Raw genomic sequence first — 16,255 nt, 5'->3', positions numbered from 1 at the left:
ATCAGTAATTTTCTCTCCACATAACAATAATTCGAACTGATTTTAAATAATACAGAGTTGTAATGACTTACTGGTCTGAAATCTTATAACCTCACGTGTATCCGCTCATAGCGAGCTTTAGGAAGAATAACTATTTTTTTTTTAATTATCATACCTCTTTTTCAAAACTTTTCACAAGATACAGAGATCTTTTATTGTACGATACTCCATTTTTAATCTCTCGTGGAGAAAATGATGAAAGAAAATTATAACTTTTGCTTTCTCCTGATTTGATGTCGTATTTTCTTCTTTAATAGTCTTTTCAAATTTATAGCATCCAGGTGAGATTTTGGCATCAAACACACATGATAAATAATTATTGCCTTTAATATCAAGGACGGAAAATTCTAATTTTGTGAGATTTGTCATTGTGCAAAATACCACTATTTATAAACAATTTAACAAGTAGGAGATATAAACATTAAATATGAACATCTAATGAATATCTATTATCATAATACTTATAATAAAAAAGGAATATATGGATTAAACTAAAATGAAATCATGGACCGAAATATCATCATCAAACTCGGGTCACACGTGTGACAAGCACAAATACTCACCCCTATACTCCAAGTTGGATATAGGTTTATTTGTGTTTTAATAAAACTCGATTTATGACAAAAATCAAAACAAAACTCGCCGTTGCCGGGGATCGAACCCGGGTCACCCGCGTGACAGGCGGGAATACTTACCACTATACTACAACGACTGACCTGTCTATAGCACAAAATTAGTTATATTTATTTAATTAGTTATTACTTATCTTACTAGTTTGCAAGGTTTTTTAAAAGGTGCTAATCTTTTATTAATAATAATGGAGGGATGATTTAGCAAAAACATATAAAGTATTAATCATTCATGTGACATTATTATATCACGAGGATCAATCCCCCCACCTCCATTTATACTAAAAAAATTATTCATATGGTTTTCAGATTAGATGATCGAATCTTCGTTATCACTTTTTTTTTTAATAATAATATGTGAGATAGAAGATTAAAAAAAATATTGAAATTGATAGTATAAGTTCATATCAATTGAGTTATGTTCATGTTGATTTCATCATCACTGTGTTGAATTAGATATTATGATAATCAAATGGAATAAAACAAACATTATCAAATTAAAAGCTAATGAAATTGTTGTTTTGAAACATTTTTAAAAGTGAAATAATTATTGAACTGGCCGATTATAAAACCATAGTTTCACAAATATATAAGTATTTGAATATTTATGTCCTTTAGATATGTAAGTCATATCAATACCACTTAATAAAACCCATTTTGGTAATATTTCTTTACTCTCGAGTTTATTAAATTAGGAGGATTTTGTTTCATTTCACGATTTTGCAAAGATTTACTAAAATGAAAATTCTATATTAAATGCAATAGTTTCTCACGTTTATTTTCTAAATCATCCGACGATTTTTGTCAAATTTGTTCTCATTTTTTTTAATCTCCATTCTTTGCAAATCAGCATTTTTTTTTTTTTTTTTTTTTGCAATTTCTTTATATCCTTCTAAATCACAGAGAACTAAAAATTTAAGTTGATAAATAAAGAGAATTTAATAATTATATCATTCACATATCTCTCGAAGTTCGTCCATTTCTTCATGAAAATGATCATTTAAGTATATTCACTTTTTACAATTTTTTCTTTCACACTAATTTCTCTCAACATATTTTTTTAGTCAATTTTAATCATTTTTTAATAATTTTTCATCACTTTTTGGCGATACATTTTAGTTGTCGTTCACACTCGGTTTCCACGAGTCTTCATTGTCATTCAAAATTATTTTATCAAATGTTTTAATCGTCAATGAGTATATTTTCTTCACGAGATCATCTTATGTTTAAAAAAATGTTTCCTTTTCATTGTTATGTAAATAGACATGTTGAATGAGAAATTTTAGATCAATCACAAGTTGCCACGTCATTTACGAAATTAATGACGAAATTTCAAATCATTAAATTTTGGCTTTGGACTAACCCATGTTGAATTTGACCCAAATGTCAAACTCCTAAATCTGATTAATTGAGCCCAAAAACTAGATATATGGATCAACCAAGCCCAAGCGAACTCTATAAATAGAGAAGCTCTCATATGAGGGGTTAACAATTCTATACGAGAGCTTATAGAGAATTCCGAATGACTAAAGTAGAATGACAAGTAATTCTAGAAGACTCTAAGCTGCTCTTCCAAGACTTCTACCAATCGAGAGAATCAGAGGATCAAGTACTAGAGATCGAACCACATCTCATCAAACCAACCTGAACATCAACACCAACTCAAGTTCAACTTCATGAAAGAGTTTCTCCGGAAGCCTCATACGAACACTAATCCTCCAAGATCAACAAGCCCAAAGGCCGAACATCATCAACAAGCCCAAAGGCCGAACATCATCAACAAGCCCAAAGGCCGATCATCATCAACAAGCCCAAGATAAACAAGCCTAAATGTCATCTTCTAAGAAGATCATCAAGCCCAAAGACCGATCGTGCAAGAAGATCAATAAGCCCAAAGGCCGATCGTGCAAGAAGATCAACAACTTGCAAGAAGATCAACAAGCCCAAAGGCCGATCGTGCAAGAAGATCAACAACGATCATCCAAGAGATCAACAAGTCTAACGGCCGATTATCCAAGAAGATCAACAAGCCCAAAGGCCGATCGTTCAAGAATTATAATTTATTTTGAAAGTATCAAAATATTATGTATTAGAAATTGTACTCACTTTCCACAAAATTAATACAAATACAAAGTTCAAATTCCACGAAATAAATTTCTCCTTGAAATCTCGTACGAACAGATCATTTATATTTAAGTTACATAGTACGTTGTCTTTTCTACGTAATTGAAATTCATTCTAATGATTTAGGAACATAAATTAAATCTGCAACTATACCTCTAATTTACAAATTATTGATGCATAGCAATTCGATGTTTATTTAAATAGAAAAGTTGACTAAAGGAGTACTTTTAATCAAATTTAAAGAATTGGAGCCCATTTTCATTCGCTCGAGAAAAAAAATATTTTTCAAAAAGTTCATCTTTATTTAAACATTTTTTTATAAAATGGATTAAAATATACTTAAAAAATTATTTTGAGTTGTTGCCAAATACTCCCATTCCTTCTAAAATGACTTAATTTTTAAATTAAACACTTAAAAATGTATTACAAACACTGAAACCAACTTTAAAGTTATTTAGTGGTATTTTATGGAATTTTAGTACCAATGACCTATTTTAAGAGGCTCAAATGAAATTTGCATTCCCTTTTGAAAAGGAATATTTTTTTGGCCCAGCGTAGAGTGAAATTACTAAATGAACCAAAATGTACGGTGCTTATGATTCCTGCTTCTTTCAATTCCTCAATTTGCAATTTTTTTCTACATTTTTTTTACGTTCTTCCGCTACTTCTTCCTTTTTTTATATGTTTTTTTGTTCTTCCGCTTCTTCCTCTTCCTCTTCCTCGTCTCCGTTATCGTCGTCTTCTTCGTCTCTATCTTCCTCGTCTTTGTCTTTTGCGTCTTCTTCACCCACTTCTAGAAATTTAGAGAGAGAGGTGAGAGTGATGACCGAGTGCCAGATATCAAACATAATTTTTAGATTCAGAATAGCAATTTCATATGCGACTGACGTAAGTAGAAGGTCATTTCTCGAGTGTTTCTTTTAATTTTGGGCCAATTTTCATTTGGACTTTGAGAAATGGCCATCTAAACAAATTCTCCATATTTTATAAGGATAGTCCAGTTTCAATTTGGTTTCTAGTATAAATGTTACACTTTTTAAAATTTTAAATTTAATTTTAATTTAATTTCAAAATGTTACAATTTTATCTTAGATTTGAGTATTGTTTCAACTTAATTTCTTGATTTTAAGATTTACACTTGTAAAATATAGAGATTAAATAGAAACTAAATCCAAAATCTAAGAAAAAAAAATATTTTCTTAAAGTTGAAAAAGTTGAAATTTATTGTTAAAAAAAACTTTTTGTTGATAAATTGTATGGAAGAATTAAATTAAAAAAAAAATTCAATATGTTATACATAATTTGAGAGTTTTAAATGAGCAAGGGCTCAAATTATCTATATATTAAGAAAAATCATTTAGGTATGCACATAAAAAATTGTCTTTGTCTATATAAAAAAAAAACATTTATCTATAAAAAGTTAGAAAATTTTTTAGGTATATTAAAAAAAAGAAATAAACGAACTTTGAAATACAGTCCGAGGTCCGTATGAAAATAAATGGAAAACAATAACAACAACAATAATATTTATTAAAAAAAAAAAAAACGGAAGAAAAACGAAGGAAAAAGAAAAAGCGCCGTTGCTGGGGATCGAACCCGGGTCACCCGCGTGACAGGCGGGAATACTTACCACTATACTACAACGACTCAGTTTGAAACTTGGTTTATCCTATTTTAACTTGTATTAATCCGGGCTTCAGATTCAGATATTTAAATCAGTTTTTAAGCAATTTAAAATTCAAAATAGGACTGTAGGATTAGTTTCATTTTAGAAAATTTTAAATAATATATTTTTTGGTTAAAATACTTTTTTGATCACTAAATTTGGATACTTGAAAATACATGAACTAAAATTAAACAAGTTTCAATGGACAAGGACGAAAATGGTAATTTAATTTTTTTTTTTTTCTATTAATCAATCTCTTAGAAGGAGCACTTAAAAGTTGTCCATGGAATAATGCATTGTCTTATTATAACATTTTTTTTTTTTTAAAAAAAGTATACATACAATTTTAGTCCTTCAAATTTGAGTTATGTACTTGTATCCGAAATCGACACAAGTGGGTAAGTAGAGAATATCTAGGGGTGCGAGACAACTCTCTCTAAGGAACTCGGCAAAATAGACCCGTAATTTCAGGAGGAGTGCCTCCTCACAAAGGGGACCGCAATGACCAAGCTCGAGCGACTATTTACCAAAAACACAAGTCTCCGCAAAATCGTAAGACCATGTATGGGGGCTAACGCTTGCCTAGTGCTGGAAGGTCAAGGAAATTGGTGACCTGATGACAGGGGAGCCCGTGACCAAAGCCCCGGTGATTAGCGGCCGTAACCATAACGATCCTAAGGTAGCGAAATTCCTTGTCGGGTAAGTTTTGACCCGCACGAAAGATGTAACGATCTGGGCACTGTCTTGGAGAGAGGCTCGGTGAAATAGACATGTTTGTGAAGATGCAGACTACCTGCACCTGATCAAAAAGGCCCTATGAAGTTTCACTGTTCCCTGGGATTGGCTTTGGGCCTTTCCTACGCAGTTTAGTTGGAAGGCAAAAAAGGCCCCCCTTCCTGGGGGCCCGAGCCATCAGTGAGATATCACTCTGGAACGGCTGAGGGACAGTCTCAAGTAGACAGACTCTATTATTGATAAACTTTTATTAGCGATAGATTCTCTATCGTCGAAAGAGTCTAAGAGTTGATTTAAATAATGTTATCTCTACAAATTCTTTTGCATTGTATTATATTTTTGATATTTTGGATTTGCTTGTTATATTTGTAATTATCTCCCTATATAATTTAAAAAAAATGGAAAAAACGTCTTTTTAATAAAAAGATAATTATAGTCGTGCTGTTTTGTTTGGTGAAAATACGATAGTTGTGATGTTTAGCTTGATTTATTGTAAATTTAAATCATTTTAAGCAAATGATTTCTGACGTACATTTGAGAAAGTTACGCTACCTTTATTATTATAATTTTTAATTTCTAATTTTAGTTTAGCCGTGTTGGTTATTATGGCTTATGTTTGGATTCAAACTATTTTAATATGAGATATAATAGATTTTGTTTTGGATGTAGATTATACTAGCCAGCATTTAGGTTTTTGCTACTATTTTTTTAATTATATAAGTAATTGTACCTTAAATATCATATTTTGTAAACATAAATAAAAAAATTTGTTCCATCAATTTTTTAAACCATTGTGTTATATTTGAAGTTACCTTATCATTTGTTTTCATTCATTTTATCATTTTGGAATGTATCAATATTGATGATTATGCAAAAAGCTCATTAAGAAAGCTACATATTTTTGGACATACAGAAAGAAAAACAAATAATTCCTTAACTCCATAATGTTGCAGAAAAAATGCATACGTAGGTGTGATTGTTGTGAAGTATAGGCCACCACGATGACACAATAAAATATTGTAACTTAAATACATGATTCCAACGAAATAATTATGATCCGTTATTATTGAAAAGAAATAAAAGAAAAGGTAATAGTACTAGTACCTTAGGCAACAACCTAAATTTTGAAGTAATGTTTAGTTTAATTATTTTAAATGATTTGGGTGTTATTTCAAGTTTTGAGGATAAAGTGGAATTATTGGGTTTAAAATAATTCAATTTAAATTTTTTTTGTGGGAATTTATTTCCATTTAGCGACTATTTGAAATTTTGGATTATATTTGAGGTGGATTTATTGGTTTGGAGTTAATTCAATTTAAATTATTGGTGATAAAAGATTTTAGGGAAAATTTGGTTTTATTTTGGATTTAACTTAATTAGGAGTTTAAATTTAATACGGAATTAGAAAAGGAAAAGGAAGATGCATTTATAACATCAGTACGAAACACTTTTCATTTCATCCTTGTAGTTCTGCTTCTTGCTCGAAAAATGAAAAGACTGATACAATTTCCTTGCCTTGCTGCTAACAAGAAAGAAATTCCCTTATGAGATCCATTTAGGTAAATGATTATTGATATGGTTCTAGGGTTTAGGGTTTAGAGAAGAAGGAGGAAAACATATATCTATATATCTTTGTATATATAAGTATGTAGTGATTGGCGTGCAAGTCAAATAACAAAAAAAAAACAAAAAGGAAAAAAACTGTATGTTTTCTATCTCGCATGAGTGACGCCGCCGCTAAAGCCCTAGCCGGCAATCAGAGTTCATCCACTGGCCGTCTGACGTTCAGTCGCTCGACGCTGTCTAGCCACGCCCTCTACCCATATCTGAAGTCGCTAGTCTTCTACTGCGCTGTTCTCCTTCTCTCAGTCGTTTCCTTCTCAGCCGAGTGCACTCCAACCAGACGTCGCCGTTCGTACTCCATTGCTGCTTGCCACTGTCGATCTAGCGCCGTTGCTACCGCCACTGCCTTGGTTCTCACTGGAATTTCGAGATTTGGGTAAGATAGGGTTTCCTTCGGTGATTTTCATGGGTCTTCATGAAGTCCTTGCCCATTTGATTTTGGTTAAAATTCTTGATACTCATCATGTTTTGAAGCCTAGTACGAAATTTCGGGGTGTCAAGAACCACTGTCGGTGTACGGATCAATTAATGTGTATTGGATACATATTAAATCTATAGGTTATGAGAAAAATGTAATTGAGTATGATTAAAATGTAGGTTAAATTAAATGTGTGATATTTAATTAGATAATTAATTAATTAAATTAAAACCATAAGTTATGTGAGAGATGTTCATTTAAATATGATTTAAATGAATTTTTAATTAAATTGGATTTAATTAATTAAATTAATTATTAATTTAAATTTATTAATAATTAATAATTTAGTTTTATTAAATTAAATAAAATCTAATAATTCCCTTACATGGGAAGGGAGTTATCTAAACGTAGATCTCTGTTCTTCTCTCAGCCTGTTAGACCTGCAAAAATGGAAAAAAAAAAGGTATGGATGTTTTGACAGAATGGTTCTGTGAAAAAAATCTTCTCTAATTCTCTTTACAACATCACAAAATTCCTGTGATTGTTTTCCCTTTTCCAAGATTGGTTCCCACAAACCTTCGACCTCGAGTTCTCGAAAAATAGGAGGGTAGCCATTTTGGTGGTGTTCGTGATCAATTGGAGAATTGATTCCATCTTGAATGTTCAATGAAAGTGAGTAAAGAAAATTCTTCTCCCTATAGTTTTTTTTTTATAAATATGTTTAACCTAGAGTTTATACAGTAGGTTTATTATATATAATTTTGCCTGTGTACTGGTATTTCGGTATTCCAAATTAAATTTGAGTATCGTTTTGTGTTATTGACAGACTCGAAACTTACGTCGTTAATAAGTTTCAAACTTGATCAAAAGAAAATTTGTAAATATCAAACTACTCCTATCACTATAAAGATGTAGCAACAGTGGTAAATTCGAGTTGATCCGCAAGAAAGCACGATTTGTTTCGTTAAGCTAATTTTCTAACCTGAGCGGTGAATGAGGGGTTTTAGTGTGAAAAAGATAAATATGTGAAATTAAAATAAAAGGGGTAAATGTAATCTAGAATAAGAGTCTATCTAATTTCTAGAGCAAGAGAGAGTTTCCTATGCAATTTATTTCATTAGTCATCAATTAATTACATGTCAACCCCTCAACCTATTAGAAAATCTAATAGCCCAATTAGCCAAATTCGATTAAACCAAATTAGCCATAATTAAATTTACAACTTTTCCTTCTTAGCGGCATACAAGTTAAAATTGAATTGCATTACGAAAGGGTTAAATTGTTGTTACATACTACAAATCGGAAAAATCATATCTTTTAACATGATTTATTTGGAAAAGATTATATTAGGGCATACATGCATTTGGTCAGAAAAAGTCTGGACTTTACACATGCGATTCTAATATGCGCAACTAAATAAATCAATATATGCATAGACTATGACGATTTTGCAAATAAGGATTTCAATAAACTAATTTGTCAGATCAATTTATAAAAATTCCGTTAAGGTTCAATCAAATCATCCCAAAGAGTTCACAACAATTCAGTTAAATTAACTAAAAATCCTTCAAGAAATTAAACATAAGGCTCTTGTTCAAAGAAATTAGATAGGAGTTACCTCTTAATTCATAGACAAATCTAAGATACACATTCAATCTGTCGATTACAACCCCAAAAAAAAAAAAGAAAAAGAAAAACTAACCTAAAGATATTAAAATCTGAAGGGAAAAGAAAAAGATTGAAGTTTAACCTCGTCTTCCATCAATTCAGGCCCCAAAAGTTAGCATAATTTGACCTAAAACCAAAGGAGATATTTATAGAAAATCGAGTTAGCGTCACAATGCTAGAACTAGCATTGCAATACTGAAGCGATTGATCAAGAGCGTTAGGCGAAGAAGTCCAACGCTGCCCCTGACACTCACTTACGGTTGCGCTTGACTCTTTATCTGTCAAAGTTCATAGAATCGCAATGCTATTGGAGAGCGTTGCAACGCTACCATTCTGTCCATCAGCGTTGGGCTGGAGTGTCATGATGGTGGCGTTAATAAATCTTGGAGCATTGCGACGCTAGGCAAATCACGAGCATTGCGACGCTCTGGTAGGGGCATTTTGGTCTTTTTCGATCCTTTGAAGCCCGAATGCTCAAATTAACTCCAAATTTCTTCAAATTAACCCCAATCTGCTCTAAATCACCAATTCTACCTCATGGTTGCTTAATACCTACAAAATAGGGAAATAAACACGTAAAATCTAATAACAAGCCCAAATTAAGTTAGGAATGATAACTCTTCATTTTTTATAGGCACAAAATTTACGTCGTTAATAACCTTCAAACTTGATCAAAAGAAAATTTGTATATACTGAACTACTCTGATCACTACTGAAACGTAGCAACAGTGGTAAGTACGAGGTCGAGCCACAGAGAAGCATTGAATTAATTTCTTTTATGCTAAATTTGACTGAGAAAAACAATAAAAATGAAGTTTTGGTTTTGAGTAAAATAAAAAATGCAAGAAAAATAAATTGCTAGGGATAAATGAAACGGTAATTGGTTCATCTAGTTCTCGGATCAAGTAGCAATTCAATGTAATTTAAATCACTGTTTTCCACCAAGGGATCATGTCATCGGATTATGCATGCATAACTACCCAATTGATGCGAATTAGCTAATCTCTACAAAAGTCGAAAATCAATTAATTTGAAATTAATCAAGCATCCTAATTCATAATTAAGGCTGGAAAGTTCGTGTCCTAACTAACCTACAAACTTCTAGATGCATTTGGGTCCTTAGCGGCCATAAAAAACTAGAAACACATGCATTAAGATTTAAGATTCAACAATGTTGATTAAGTCTCAGGAAAAATGACAGAGTTGAAACCTACGTCGTTAATAAGCTTCGAGTCTGGTCAAAAGAAAATTTATAAAATCACTGAACTACTCCTATTACTAAAAACATAGCAAACGGGGTCGAACTATAGAGAAGTGAAGAATTAATTTATTTTGGGTTAGATTTGACCGTGGAAAAACAGTAAAAATTGGGTTTTGGTTTTTTGTTTTGAAATTGAAAACAAGTAAGAAAAAGTAAAATGTAATGGATATATGAAACGGTAATGGATTCATTTAGTTTTCAGATCAAATAGTCATTCGATGTAAATTAAATCATTGTTTTAAGCCAAAATATCATATATTCGAATTATGCATGCATAGCTACCCAACTGGTACAAATTAACTAATTTCTATAAGCTCGAAAATTAATTAATCTGAGTCCATCAAGCGTCTTAATTCGTAGTTGAGGTTGGAAAGTTGTGCATTAACTAACCTACATGCTCCTAGATGCAATTGGGCCCTCAGCGACCATAAAGAACTAGAAACACATGCATTAAGATTTAAGATTCAACTATGTTGATTAAGTGTCAGGAAAAATGATAGAGCTGAAACCTACGTCGTTAATAAGCTTTGAGTCTGGTCAAGAGAAAATTTATAAAATCACCGAACTACTCCTATTACTACTAAAATGTAACAATAATGATAAGTACGGGGTCAAACCACAGAGAAGTGAAAATTAATTTCTTTTGGGTTAGATTTGACCGTGGAAAAACAGTAAAAATTGGGTTTTGGTTTTTGGTTTTGAAATTGAAAACAAGTAGGAAAAAGTAAAATGCAATGGATATATGAAATGATAATGGATTCATTTAGTTCTCGGATCAAATAGTCATTCGATGTAAATTAAATCATTGTTTTCAACCAAAATATCATATATTCGACTTATGTAGGCATAACTACCCAACCGGTGTAAATTAACTAATCTCTATAAGCCCGAAAATCATTTAATCCGAATCAATCAAGTGTCCTAATTCGTAGTTGAGGCTGGAAAGTCGTGCCCTAACTAACCTACATGCTTCTAAATGCAATTGGGTTCTCAGCGGCCATAAAGAACTAGAAACACATTCATTAAGATTCAAGATCAACTATGTTGATTAAGTGTCAAGAATGTCGTGTTCAAATAATCAATTTGTTCCTTAAATCTAGATTAAACGTGTGATACAAAGATTCATGGACACCCTAAGAAACCTAAGCATGCTTCTCTAATCTGTGCTACAAGGGTAAATTCAAAGCATAAACGATATAAGAATGCGTGCGAGCTTGAATTTAACTAGCAAAGACATGCGTTCATGGTAGGGGAGTCAATGCAACACATAAAAGCAAGTCTAAATTAAACAAGATTCAAGAAAACATAATTCTAAATTAAAGCACAAAGATTGAACAAAAAACCCATCAAAATACAAAGAACGTTGATCCAAGAACTAAACGAAAGATTACCTCATTGATTCATAGACAAACCAACGAGATACGTTCCAGTACATGTTCATAATTCGAAAATAAAATAAAAACTAACCTAAAGATACTAAAAATTGAAGGGAATAGAAGAAGAAGGAAGTTCGACTTTAACCTCCATGCATTCAGCTCCTAAATTCAGCCTCTACCCCCAAAATTCAACATATTTTAACCTAGTGCTAAGGAGAGATATTTATAGGATTCATCGTGGCATTGCATCGTTGCTGTGGCAAGAGGGAAGCATCAGACAAGCAGCCCAACGCTCGGTTGCACGTGCGCTCAGCTCCATGTCCGTCATTTTTCACAGCGTTGCAATGCTTCTGCCTTCAAGCATTGAAGTGAAGCGTCAAGATGCGTTGGGATGCTGTCGTTGATTCAACCTCGGAGCGTCGCGATGCTTGGAATAGCATTGCAACGCTATATCCACTGCCAGAAACTAGCTACTCGATGCTGACGACTCGATACTCGATGCTCATTTACTTGGTAGCATTTCCTTAATTACTCGACAACCTCTTACTTGATGGTACTCGATGGCTGCCTCAAACTCGGTGGAACTCGATGGCATTTTGATCTTTACAACTCTTTTGAAGCCTGGATGTTCAAATTAACTCCAAATTGCTTCAAATTCTCCCCGTTCTTCACCAAATGATTAATTCTACCTCTTGATTGCTCGATACCTACAAAATAGGGAAATAAACACATAAATCCACTAACGAGCCTGAATTAAGCTAGGAATATTAGTTCTTTTTTAGAGCTAACAAACACTCCCAACTTAATTCTTGCTCGCTCGAGCAAGGTAGAAACACACAATCAAGTAGAAAATAACTAAAAACATGCTAGCTTAATTCGCTAAGTTATTACTCCAGTCTCAACAATCAATTATAATGAAATTTGTAATCAAGAACGAAATTCAATTACAATCAATCAATGAAGCACAAGTTTTAAAAATGATTGTTGATCTATTCATGTATGAGTGAGCTTAGAGTCTTGCTAGTTAAGCTTGCATAGTCAGGAAGAGTTTTATAAGGTCCTCATCTCGTTTTCCCTTACATTGGTTCGGTTATCGACCTTGGACATACCATCTTCCATAAACAGGGCAACACTAAGACAAGGGTTCCTAAACACACACATAGAAAACATAAAGGACATTATTTTACCTAGAGGACTACCTTTCACACCCCACCGTCGGGAACCTATCACTCTTTTCTCACGGGTCCTAATTAGACACAGTGGAGGTAGCTCTTTTCACCTCTATCCATGCACACGCACATTATTTTTTGGCAGACACGCCGGCATGTGCCTCATTTTTTTTTCTATTTCTTTTTCAGAAATGCAACTAATTTGCTTTTCTCTATTTTTTTCTTCTTCTTATTCTTTTTTTCACAGTAGGCCCTATTTTTTCCACTTTGTCTAGTTTTGCTCTAAAACAAGCATAGTCACTCCTAAGTCAAAGGTGGACCTTTCGGGGTGACAATAGAAGTACAAACCAGATAACCCAATTCTAAGCATGCAAGACTTTAATTCGCAAAAAACGACTTAAAGATGCAAGTGTCAAGAAATTTATTTTAAAAAATGGGCTAAAAATCATGATCGTGCATTCCTAACCTTCTTCATGCAAATTTTATTACAAGAAGAGTGTGTCATAGACTATCATGATAACAATAGAGCAATTAACAAGCAAGACAACCAAAGCACATAACATACTACCCAATGGGTACCCCACCCCCAATTTATAAATATACATTGTCCCCAATTTCATGTAAAGCTAGAAAAGAATGAAAACAAGGGAACATAAAACCTCCCCTGAAAACGATGTCGTGCAGGAGATAGTGGTGGTTGGGCTCGCCTTTTAAAAAGATGCACTCCTCTCCTAGGTCGTCCCTACAAAACAAAAACAAAAAAGAAACCTAATCTAGAAAAAAAAAATAAAAAAGCAATAAATTTTTCACTTGGCTTCATCCAGGAAGAGCAAATTTTTAACGTCGGTTACTTGACGTGACCTGTCCCTTATCAAGGCACAAAGAAATTCTCGTATTTCTCTAGTCCCTTCTTGGATGAGTCAATATAGCTAGGTAAGGCTATAAGGCTCTTCATCTTTTGAAGAGAACCAGACAGGTCAAATTTTATATTTTTAATTTTGTTTGAAAAAAGGAAAAAGAAAAATCAAAAGACTCAAGGAATGACTCCACTGAAAATAAAGACTCTGACTGAACTGACTCAACTGACTCGTGAGGTGAAAAATTCAAAAATAAGAGAAATACCAGGACAAAGAATAGGACGAGGCATGAGAGCCTCTGACTCTTTTACCTGAGATTCTTCTAAATTAAACCCATACTCATACTTAACCTCACAAACTTGTTCTTGGGATGGCAGAGGATAAACATCGTCATCTGAATCAGTCCACGGATATTCCATCACTAGGTTGGCCTCAGTGCCACAGACGCAGGATGGCTTTAAATGATTTCCTACACACTCAGAAAAATCATTAGTATGATCACACTTTAAATAATCCAACGCCTTAACCTTGATCAGAATTTTGAGGGACCAGCTGCTTTGCAGAATTATTAATGCTCGTTAAAGACTTGATGACTAAAATTAGGTGAACACAATATGTGATGCATGTCTTAAGGTATGCGTTGATTATCATGCATCGGTGGTCATGCATTGGAATGAAACTATGCGTTAATAAATGTATGTGATGACCATGTGTTCTTGTCACAAGTTTTCTATGCTCATGCCAAGTATAACGCGAACACAAGTTTCTCGGGTGATCCGAGGTCAAACTCAGGGACTTGTAGCTAGACGTATGCAATAATGTGTTTGCGGCGGTGGAATAAAAGAATGAATGAGGGTTTTTATGCTAACACTACTCCTACTCTTAACTAACAGACAATGCAATGATAAGTATGAATGAGAGGTAGAGACATGACAACTGTTGACGTGAAGTAAATGGATGGAAAAATAGATAAAATGTGGAGATGTTTTCATCGCAACCCTTAAGAGTGACCGCAATGGCAACCTCAGCCAATGCAAGCTATGCGATCATGCTACACACACTAGAGCCTAATTCTCGGACGCATGCGATGTGTATGCAAAAGGGTCGAGATGACTGCATACTGCCACCGTATCCTACTTCTTGGACGCATGCAATGTCCTCTCCGTAGGGTGCATACACTGTGTAATAGTAAACGAAGCTTATTCCTAAGTCTCCATTCTTGCTTATGCAATCTTAATCTAGCTCTTCCGAGCATCGATTCTAACCTAGCTCTCCTCAGTCTTAGGTTCTTTCTTTAGACTCTCTCCCGTAGCTCTAAAGGTGTGATGGACGCATACATAAGACAAGGTAACTGCAAAAGCCTGGTTGACGTAAGATTATTGCTATCTCTAGTGAATACATGCTTACACTGCTTAATGCAACCAACTATTTACCATCCTAGGCAGTTAGTTGTTGCTGATTTTACTCATAGAAAAGCGTTGCGTCTGCTTATAGACAAGCGTTGCTACAGCTTCACACTAAGCAAATAAAATTTTCTCGCACACTCACGTAATGCATACCTCCCGGTGGTTTGCTACATGCTTCATATTTCTAATCCGCATGACTAAGTATGCGATACTCTAGCAATCTTACTAAGTGATGCAATGAAATTTAAGGATGCTAAGTAAAGAAAGATGGAAGTGGAATCGAAGGAAACACAGAAACACATTGAACATACAATGTATTAACTTCTTAATAAAAAAATGCAATACAATACAATATAAAAAAAGAAGAGAAAATGAACATACAATGACTTGCTTCCAGCAGATGTGTGTCAAGGCTGCCGGTGGTGCCATGGATGGGCGGTGGAGCTGACTCTCTCGAGATCTAGCTCCGGCGAAGGCTTTAGTCGTCACTTGAAATGGATGAAGGAGATGAATAACTCTCAGCTTTCTTCTAACGCGTTCATCTGGATCACAAGGATCCGCCCTAAGGTGAACCTCAGGCGAAAACCCTGGATGATCTGAAATTCTGCTCATCGGCTTCTATTTATAGAGCTTGATCGCCGATAGCATTAATGGACTGCTCTGATCTGATATTCGCAGCGTATTAGTCCTTTTCTGAATCTCTGCTGCAAACAACATGGTAGGTGAAATGTCAACATCATCTTTTGATTTTCCCGAGATATGCGTTGATGCGTCCATTCCACCAACCTTGCGGTCATCCAATTATTATGCATTATCATGTAGCCACAATCTTGAAATGACCGCATTCGCTTGATTACCGCAACTTCCACACGATGACCGCAATTGCTTGATGATCGCAACTTCTATGCGATGGACGCATGAGTTGATTATCGCAACACCTATGCGTTGATCGTATACATTCACATTTGCGATGAAGAGTTTCTCCGCATGCGGTCGTCTATGCAGCAACCCAGCTTCCACGTTTGCTTCCACTTCCTGCCTTAGCTACAAAAATAGACAATTGAACACATAATAACGCATAATAGTGGGTTAGCCAAGATTCTCAATGCTGAACGATGCAAACTCATTTTCTTATGAATGCCTAACATAATTGCCACATATTCTGCTTACCAGCCCTCATAATTCTAAATAAAAGGCCTAAGATGACATGCATTTTTGCATGTCATCAATCTCCGCTGCTCACCTCGACATCCTTAGAAGGTAATTCCCAATATTCCTTCAGTT

The 16,255-nt window shown here is 34.0% G+C and overlaps 2 non-coding genes across 2 annotated transcripts; both read right to left on the bottom strand.

The window, feature by feature from the left end:
• Nucleotides 1-679: 679 nt before the first annotated feature.
• On the bottom strand, nt 680-751 carry TRNAD-GUC. The gene has a single exon. It is a non-coding gene; the product is annotated as a tRNA-Asp (tRNA).
• A 3,616-nt stretch (nt 752-4,367) lies between these two features.
• Nucleotides 4,368-4,439, bottom strand: TRNAD-GUC. The gene has a single exon. It is a non-coding gene; the product is annotated as a tRNA-Asp (tRNA).
• Between the last annotated feature and the right edge of the window lie 11,816 nt (nt 4,440-16,255).

The sequence above is a fragment of the Benincasa hispida genome, chromosome 4, assembly GCF_009727055.1.
Source record: "Benincasa hispida cultivar B227 chromosome 4, ASM972705v1, whole genome shotgun sequence".
NCBI lineage: Eukaryota > Viridiplantae > Streptophyta > Magnoliopsida > Cucurbitales > Cucurbitaceae > Benincasa > Benincasa hispida.
Note: the sequence above shows the minus strand (reverse complement) of the source record. Positions and strands in the feature narration are given on the sequence as shown.